Source organism: Rhinolophus hipposideros (genome assembly GCF_964194185.1).
Source record: "Rhinolophus hipposideros genome assembly, chromosome: 10".
NCBI classification, from domain to species: Eukaryota; Metazoa; Chordata; class Mammalia; order Chiroptera; family Rhinolophidae; genus Rhinolophus; species Rhinolophus hipposideros.
The window spans coordinates 74,515,544-74,525,991 of NC_138056.1; positions in this window are offsets into that span (position 1 = coordinate 74,515,544).

The window sequence follows — 10,448 nt, forward strand, 5'->3', positions numbered from 1 at the left end:
TGTCTTACATGCTGTCACTCCGCTAGCCTACTACATCAGGGCACCATCATTTATCAATCTTTCATCTGGATTTCTGTATTAGCCTCCTGTATTGGTCTCTATAGTTCTGCCCTTACTCCTACATAGTTTATTCTCAGCATAGCAGAGAGACTTTTTAAATATATCTTGAAGATTATATCACCTCTTTGCTCAGAATCCTCCAATGGTTTCTCAGTTCATTTACAGTAAATGCCAAAGTCTTCACAATACAAACAAGGCCCTGTAACATTGGCTCTCTCATTATCTCTCTCCTTACCTCTGAAACCTTGTTTTAGGAAACCCTCCCCTTCTCCCCTTCATTCATTCTATTCAGCAACATTGACCTTTGCGAGTCCTGGAAGACACTAGACATTGTCCTGTCTCAGTGTCTTTACCCTTATTCTCCTCTCCACTAGAACACTCTTCTGCAACATATCTACCAAGCTTGTTTCCTCATTTCCTTTGGTTTTTATACGATACCTCAGGAAAGCCTACTTTATTCATATTTTAAAATCACACACCTCTAACTTTAACATTCTGCCTCCTCCTTCCCTATTTTTTTCTTAAACTTTATTTTTTAGAGCAGTTTTAGATTCATTGCAAAATTGAGAAGGTACAGAGATTTCCCATCAACCCCCTACGCCCACTTGGATATAGTCTCCTCCGTTATAAAATCCCTCAGAATGGTACACTTGTTATAATTCTTCCATGAAAGTTTAATTTAGCATTTATTACCATCTGACATTTTCTATATATTTTTCTTATTTTGTTTATTATCTATCTCTTTCTAAACCGTAAACTCCAAGATGACTCAAATGTATCCTGTCTGAAATTTTCCTTGACTCCTCCCAGGGAATTTACACCCCTCAGCTTCCCATTTAGACCCCAATGTATGAGAATTGCAATTAATAGCATCCTCACTAACACTTTGTACTGTCAGTCTTTTTCTCTTTGGCCATTCTGGTGGAGGGGAAAGATTAGCTCCCTGAAAGATCAGAGATATTGTTTTTGGAAGAAGAAATTTATGCTATGGGACAAAAGCACCAAATACACACACAAACCAGGGGAAATACCACTATATACTATACACTGAATTTGTAAAAAGAAAGAGAGAGAGAGAGAGAGAGAGAGAGAGAGAGAGAGAGAGAGAGAGAGAGAGAGAGAGAGAGAGAGAGAGAGAGAAAGAAAGAAAGAAAGAAAGAAAGAAAGAAAGAAAGAAAGAAAGAAAGAAAGAAAGAAAGAAAGAAAGAAAGAAAGAAAGAAAGAAAGAAAGAAAGAAAGAGAAAAAGAAAAAAGGTGGAACGAGCTCATTCCAATCCAGACTTCTCTAGGTTAAACATTCAACTGAGTGACAAAAGGATAAAAAGGTAGAAAATTTTAATGAATTGATGACATGTACTAAATTATTTCTCTTGTTCTTCAGTAGGCACTGACAGAAAGTCCTTGTCAGCCTTTGGAATGTGAGGCAGATAGTAATTAATTTTATGCTTTTGAAAAGTTTGAGAGTTTTTAAAGTTCAGTGATTTAAATTGTCATTAAATTCACTACAGCAAATTGTAGCCAGCGGTGTGGAGAATTTCTAATGTGTGTGTGTGTGTGTGAGTGTGTGTGTGTGTGTGTGTGTGTGTGTGTGTTTAATATTATTGAAGTAAAATTTAAGTCCAGGAAATGGTGCATATAACGGTACAGCACAATCAATTTTTACAAATTGAATACAACAATGTGAACATTGTCCAGATCCAAAGCAAAATATTTCAAGCATTAAGGAATCTCTTTTGTGTTCTCTTCTACTCACTACCCATTGTCAAGAATAACCTCTATTCAGACTTCCTCCTGATTACTTTTGCCTGTTTTTTTCACTTTATGTAAGTGCAATCAAATCATATTCACCAGTTTGTTGTCCAATCTCTTTTGTTCAACATTATATGTATGAGATGCGTCCACATTTTGAATGCATTTGTGGCCTGTGTATTCTCATTGCCATAGAGTACTTAACAATTCATTGATTCATCCTCCTAGCGGGCAGTTATGTCTTTCCAGTTGGAGTTGTACTGCTATTAACATTCTTTCCAGTGCATCTTTTGGTGAATATGCCTACACAACAATTCTGTTCACTATATATCAAAGAGTGGAATTGCTATCTTATGGGTTACACATACGCATGTGTTTAACTTTTGAAGATACTACCAGTGTTCCCATTTTACTACTTATAATAAACAGTGTTTTTGATTATAGAAAACAAAGAATTTTACTATCTGGCTATTGCAAAAATGTAAGTAAGCTGCTGATATGTGCATAATTTATTTTGGAACTATACACCATAACAAATTCTCTTACTAGTTTTCTTTCCTTTTTTAAATTAAAGTTTATTGGGGTCACAATTGTTGGTAAAGGTACATAGGTTTTATGTGTACAATTCTATAATACATCGTCTATATATCACATTGTGTGTTCACCACCCAGAGTCAGTTCTCTTTCCATCACCATATGTTTGATCACATTTACCCTCATCTACCCTCTCCCCCCTTACCCTCTGGGAACCACTAAACTGTTGTCTCTGTCTATAAGTTTTATTTCTCTTGGGGATCATAATCCTGTATTTCATATTGCCCAATATTTGTTTTGTATATTGTTTCCAATTTATCTTTTTTCCAACATTACTGAGGATTAATTGACAAACATAACTGTATATATTTAAAGTGTACAATTTGATAATTATATATATATAATTTTTGTAATTATATATTAAAAGCTTTATATATTTATATATGACTGATTAACAAAATCAAGATAATGAACACATCCATCACATGACAGAGTTAACCCCTTTTTTGTGTGTGTCTTGAGAATGCTAGTGATCTACTCTCAGAACTTTGAAGTATATAATACTGTAGTATAACTATAGCCTCTATGCTATGTATGAGATGTTAAGAACTTATTCTTCTTATAACTAAAGTTTGTACCCTTGACCTACATCTCCCCATTTCTCCTGACCCCAGCACCTGGCAACAACCATTCTATTCTCTATTTCAATGAAATCAGCCTTTTTTTTTATTATTCCACATATATTGTTTCCACTTTTCTAACTATTTACAGCAATAGAGCAAATCAGTTAATCTACAGAGCTGGAAAGGTAGTCCTCTTTCTTCATTCTTACTTTCTCTCAACCTGTTTTGAAGTTTTCTAGATAGAGGTCTTGCACAAAATTTATTTATTCTTAAATATTTGATGTTGTTAAATGTTACTATAAACTGCATCTTTTAAATTTTTTCATTCTATTTGTTTTTTGCTAGTATATAGAAATACAATTGATCTTTAAATATTAACCTGATATCCAGCAACCTTGCTAAAATCAATGATTAATTTTAATAATATATCTGTAGATTATTTTTTGTTGTCTTAATATACAGTTAGTTACATTATAGAGTATCCAGGTCTGACTGTAAATCAAACAGTATTACAGAAAGGCTTCACAGTGGTGGTGGTAACACTCACACTTGAGAGATGAGCAAGAGTGCACCAGTTAGAAATAAGAGAACAGATATTTTAGGCAGAGGGAACAGTCTGTCCAATGACAGAAAGCGTTGATTGGGAATGATGAATTCTTAAAAGACACACAGGGAAGGTGACAGGAGATGAAACTAGGGAAATAAGTGAGACCCAAATGGTAAAAGTCCCTGTGTGTCAAATCAAGGAGTTTGTAGGTTTTCCCACTCACACTTGAAAATCATTAACATATTTTTAACCAGAAGAGTAAGGCAGTGAGTTTGAGGTTTGAAGACTCCACTCCTTTGGCCAGTGCTGTCATGTATGACCACAGACATTATGCCTGTACAGTTTCAAGGGGTGCCATTAACCTCTACTGCCATGTAAGTGGTACCCCTGAAATTGTGCTACAAGGCAGTCCTGCTTGTGGAAGCATGAGAGATGGATTGGAGAAGTGTTCCTGGAGACAGGGAGGCTACTGTGCAGTATAAACAGACCCAAAGTTAAATAAGGAGAGACTATTTAAAAGACTACTATAATAGGGAGAACACTCTTGACTGTAAGATCTACAAGTATCTCAAGGCTCAGATAGGAAAGGGTTTTTCTTACATAATAGCAAAGCTAGAAAGAACCAAAATCAGGGCAAGCAGAGCAGAGCATTGTCCCCAGGCCCCTATCTTCAGATGCTGCATGGGAGGAGTCCTGAGGAACAGCACTGCTGGATCACTTTCAGGTCAAAGTTCAGAGTTCATGGGATAGGGAGAAGCTTAACTAAAGTTTGGTCAAGTCAAATTAACAAATACTTTGTTCCACTTGACCAATGAGGACAAATAACTTAGCTAATTACTGATGAGGCAAAAGTTTGGAGGAATTTGGAGGGTCTGTGTCTGGTCTGTCCTAAGGTAAACAAGGAGACTAATTATTCAGGAGTCTTATCTAATTATGTAGGAATCCTGGCTGTTTTTTCCTACATTTCCTGGAACACAAGGGATAGGGTTATTCCTTGAACGATTGCTGTTTTCCAGTATTAAAGGGACTCAAGTGAAGTTCAAAATTATCATTATTTAGGAGATGTCACAGGTAAAAAAAGTCATTTGAAATAAAAATATTTTAAATGGAAATATTACAGGTATTCACAACCTTCTTGGTTTCTGAGCCACAATAAGTATCAACAAAGCAACATCCTTATCTGGGAGAAGACAACAGAATTAAGGTTTTTCCTGAAAAAATAAATGTCTCTGTCTCCAGCTTTCTCCACAGTAGACCCCCTTTCTGTGGTTCCTTTTATACAGGGAGACTCTCATACTCTGTACTCCCACTATCTTATTAGGGATGTTTTAAGTATTGAAAATTATAATGAAAGTAAAGCATTCATGCAGAGCCTGGTATACAGAGAGCTCTCAATAATTGTTAGCTGTTTTTGCATTTTTTTATTCTTGTTCTTCTGCCTGTTAAACAAGGAATATGTTGTAACTAAGTATACAAACCCAGCCCATGCCTTATTTAATTCATGGATATGATAGACAAACTAAAGCTAGATAAGTCTGATTATTAATTGCTGGTCAGATTTTGTAGGATCGTGACAAATCCAGTGTATATAAATCCTTGTTCCAAATGCCAAGAATAAAAGATAGAGTCTTACTTCCCCACCTCTCCTCCACATTTTTCTGCAATAGGAACTCCCAGGTGTGAATTATTTCCATCTTTTATTTTCAAATTATAGTACAACACTATGTCCTGTTATAATTCATTGTCTACAAGTTGCTGGGTGCTAACAGGGAAGCTTTTTCAGCACTCTCTATTGTACTATTATAGTAGTCCCCCCTAATCCACAGTTTCAGAAACCCACAGTCAACCACAGTCTGATAATGTTATTTGGAAAATTCCAGAAATAAGCAATTCGTAAGTTTTAAGTTGCACACCATCTGCGTCACGTGATGAAATCTCATGCTGTCCTGCTCTGTCCTGCCCACATAAGAAATGAATCACTTGTTCAGCTGATCCATGCTGCATACGCTACCTGCCATTAGCCCTGTTGGTTATCAGATTGACAGTCACAGTATCACAGTGCTTGTGCTTATTGATAAGATGATTACCATACAATAAGATATTTTGAGAGAGGCCATTTTCAATATCATTTTTATTATAGAATAGTTATAATTATTCTATTTTATTACTTATTAATATTTATTAAATAATTATTATTAATCTCTTACTGTGCTAATTTATAAATAGAACTTTATCACAGATACTGCGTTTCCTCAAAAATAAGACCTAGTTAGATGATCAGCCCGAATGCATATTTTGGAGCAAAAATTAATATAAAACCTGGTCTTATATACTATAATATACTATATACTATAAGTTTCGGTCTTATATTACTTTTGTTCTCCAAAAGATACATTGGAGCTGATGGTCCGGCTAGGTCTTATTTTCGGGGAAACAGGGTATGTATGTATAGGCAAAAACATAGTATATTTGGGGTTCAGCACTATCCAAGGTTTCAGGCATCCACTGGGGGTCTTGGAACTTGTACAGCTAAGTGGGGACTACTGTACTTCTAGTAATGACTTCTAATTATGCCTCCAACTGAGATAATTAGTAAATAATTACAAATTCCTTTTCTAATAATTTTGGTGCTATTTAAATTCTGAAATGCTGTGTTAATTTTGGCAGCTTATAATAATTTCTCTTTTCCTCCCCTAAAGAAAAAATTTAGTGCTCTCAAAAGCTTGCTTAATAGTCATTGCATATTAATGAATTGCATGCAATAAACAAGACTAATTTTCTAAAATAAAAGCCAAACTACCTTAATGAAACCACTGAGACCACAGGGTTATATCTGAGTGAAGAAAGGACACTGAAACATTTCATAAATACTTGTTTATATTCATAATAATTGAATGCCTTAGTTTGACACAGTTATAGCTAACTATTCAGCCATACATCTGTTGTTATATTTCTTTTTTTAACAATTGTTTTATTTTTCAATTACAGTTGACATAACAATATTATGTTACTTTCAGGTGTACCACATAGTGATTAGACATCCATATAACTTATGAAGTGATCCTTCAAAAAATCTAGTACACATCTGACACCATACATAGTTATTACAACATTATTGGCTGTATTCGTTATGCTATACTTAACATCTTCATGACTATTTTGCCACTACTAATTTGTACTTCTTATTGCTTTGCTCTTTTCCACCCACACCCCCAAGCCCCTCTCTTAGCTGAAAACTTACTATCAAAATGTTCTCTGTGTCTATGAGTTTGCTTATTTTGTTCTTTGGATTCCACATGTAATGAAATCATATGGCATTTGTCTTTCTCTGTCTGACTTACTACACTCAGCACAATAACCTCTAGGTCTATCCTTGTTGTTGCAGATGGCAAGATTTTGTTATTTTATCTGTCAAAGTAATAGTCCATTGCATGCGTGTAGCACCTCTTCTTTATCCATTCATCCATTGATGGACTCCCAGGCTGCCTCCACATCATGGCCATTGTCAATGCTGCAGTGAATATATGGATGCAGAGGTCCCCTCAAAGTAGCTTTTTGGGTTTCTTCAGATAAATACCCAGAAGTGGGATTACTGGGTTCTTCCTTGTCTCTTATTATAGCTTTTGTTTCAAAGTCTCTTTTGTCTGGTATAAGTATTGCTACTCCAGATTTTTGGTTTGTTTGTTTCCATTTCCATGAAATAACTTTTTCCATTTCTTTACCTTTCTGTCTATGTGTGTCTTTCAGTCTGAAGTGAGTCTCTTGTAGATAGTATATGTAAGGGTCTTGTTTTCTTATCTATTCAGCCACCCTATTTTTTGGAGCATTTAATCCAATTACATTGAAAGTAATTGTTGATAAATATGTAGTAGTTGCCATTTTATTATTTATATATTTTTCTTCTTTCCTCCTCTTCCTTCTCCTCCTCCTCCTCCTCCTGCTTCTTCTTCTTCAAGAAGTCCCTCTAACATTCCTTGTAATACTGGTTTGGTGGTGACGAACTATTTTAGTTATTTCTTGTCTGGAAAGCTATTTATGTGCCCTTCAATTCTAAATGATAGCTTTGCTGAGTAGGCTAATCTTGGTTGTATGTCCTTGCTTTTCATCATGTTGAAAATTTTGTCCCAATCCCTTCTGGTCTGGAAAGTTTCTGTTGAGAAACCAGCTAACAGTCTTATGGGAGTTTCCTTGTAGGTAACGAATTGTTTTTCTCTTGCTGCTTTTAAGATTCTATCTTTGTCTTTAATCTTTGGCATTTTAATTATGGTGTGTCTTGCTGTGGGCCTCTTTGGGTTCATCTCGTTTGGGACTCTCTGCACTTCCTGGACTTTTATGTCTATTTCCTTCATCAGATTAGGGAAGTTTTTCATCATTATTTCTTTAAATAGGTTTTTAGTTCCTTGTTCTCTCTCTTCTCCTCATATTTTTATGATGCGAATGTTGGTACACTTGATGTTGTCCCAGAGACCCCTTAAACTATCCTCATTTTTTTGATTCTTTTTTCTTTTTGCTGTTCTGATTCGGTGTTTCCTGCTACCCTGTCTTCTAAATCACTGATTCGATCCTCTGCTTCATCGAATTTATTATTGATTCCTTCTGATGTATTCTTAATTTCAGTTATTGTAGTCTTCATTTCTGAATGGTTCATTTTTAGGTTTTCTATCTCCATTTTTATGTTTCCATATCTCTTTGTTAAAATTCTCACTGAGTTCATCTACTCTTTCCCTAAGTTTATTGAGCATCCTTAAAACAAATGCTTTGAACTCTGTGTCTCATAGATTGCATGTCTCCATTGGGGGCTTTCAGTCAAGATGGAGGAATAGGTAAATGTTGTGCTTGCATCCTCTCATAACCACATCAAAATTATGACTAAACTACAGAACAACCATAATTGACTATCTCCTGCAGTCTAGCTGAACAGAAGTCCTACAACTAAGCACATACAGAAGAAGTCACTGTGAGACTGGTAGGAGGGGCAGAAATGTGGAAAGAGCTGGTCCAACATCTGCATGTGGCAGTTAAAAATCAGGAGGGATATCTTGATTGCAGAGGTTCCCCCAAAGAGCAAGGAGTCCCAGACACACACCAGGCTCCCCAGCCCATGGTTTCAGTGTTAGGAAGAATAGTACCCACAAATTCTGACTGTGAAGACCAGAGGCTGAGTTAAATGGAGGGCTGCTGGAGTTTCAGGTGTTCCTTTTAAAGGGCTCATGCACAGACTTACTGATAGATTCATTTTCTCTGAGCTCTAGCTCTGGGGAAGCAGCACAAAAGATGCCAGGGACATAAGGGGAGAAATTGAATTATCTGGCTTTAGGGGAAGGGCTAGTGGGGCATCTTTCTCCCAGACAGAAGTGCTGTCAGAATCCATTATTTCTTTGTTGAGCCCTCCCACCTCCTGGCGTGCATATGCGGGAGACTGCCATATCTGAGACTCCATGAGTCTGATTAACACTGTTCACCTCGCCATAGTGATTTGCTGAGACCCACCCCACCCAATTTTCTGGCATACCCAAGCCATTTCCAGTGGCTTTGCCATACAGCAGGCTGTCTTGGCTCATGATGTGAACTTTCCTAAAATCTCTCAAAGGTTTACAAAACACAAACAAGCAACATCTGGCATTGGCATGTCCTGTACCACTTGCTGAATAGCTCCTAGCCTGGCACTAGTGGCAGCCAGCCTCAGTTCATGCCTTGGCCTCTCCCAAGAACCTCCAAGCCCTGCCTGCCATCTGCAGATTGTTTTATGGCTTATGCCAGGTGATCCTGGGCAGGGCACAGGCTGTGGCTGAACTTCACCTGCAGCAGGGACCCTCCTAGGAGGCTCTGGAACCAGCATTCTGGGTGGCTGACTTTGAACCACACCAGATTACCACCTGGCTGCTTCCATGGATGACACATCCAAAGGACAGACTAGACAGGCACCAGAGTCTTGCTAAAGGAAATCCTGTTCTGTAGGGTCAATCCCTGCACCACAGCTTCTCCACTATAGTCACAGCCAGTCCTTACAATCAACCAGTCTGAGGGTCAACCCTTCTCATTGACTTGCAAACAGCAACCAAGGCTCCACTGCAATAGGAAGTCACACACAACCCGCACAGGGGATACACTTGTAGCACCTGGCTCAGGTGAACAAGGAGACTGAACCACTGGGTCCCACAGGACACTTACTGCATTAGGCCACTCTGTTAAGACCAGGAGATATAGCAGTCCTACCTAATTTATAGAAACAAACACAAGGAGGCAGCCAAAATGGGGAGACAAGGGAACATATCCCTAATGAAACAACAGTACAAAGCTTCAGAAATAAACTAAACAAAATGTATATTTCTTGAGAGAAATTTTTTAAAAAGAAAACAGAAAAATACTTGCTTAAATATCCTGCTTTCAGATGTTACTGTATGTTCTTAGAGTCCCACGTACTCTTATATGTAAAATTTAAATAGCAGTTCACTCTGTAGTCATAACATATACAGTCATATCCTACCAGTTCACTTATAATAAGTGTTATAACCAACAAGATGACATATATTTAATGTAGACCCTTGCTCTCAAAGTGTGAAAACAGTAGCTTTATCACCCAGGAGTTTGTTAGAAATTTAGAATTTGGGGCCCACCCTAGACATCCTAAATCAGAACTTGCACCGTTAACAAGGCAAATGAACTTAATATTTGAGAAGCTGTGCCCAAGGATGTACATTTCAATTACCTTTAAAAAATGCAGCTGCCACATCCCAGGCAAGATTTACTGAAAGCAACTCTCTGAAGGTGAGATCCAAGAACTGCTATTAGTTTTAATAGGTGATTTTAATAAAATGCTATGGCTTGCAACTACTGATGTAAGAGAGTCTTTAGTGACACAGTGATTTACCTTTGATGCTAATTTACTATACCACTTATCTGCATTTTAGATAAGCAGATTTTCAAAACAATTA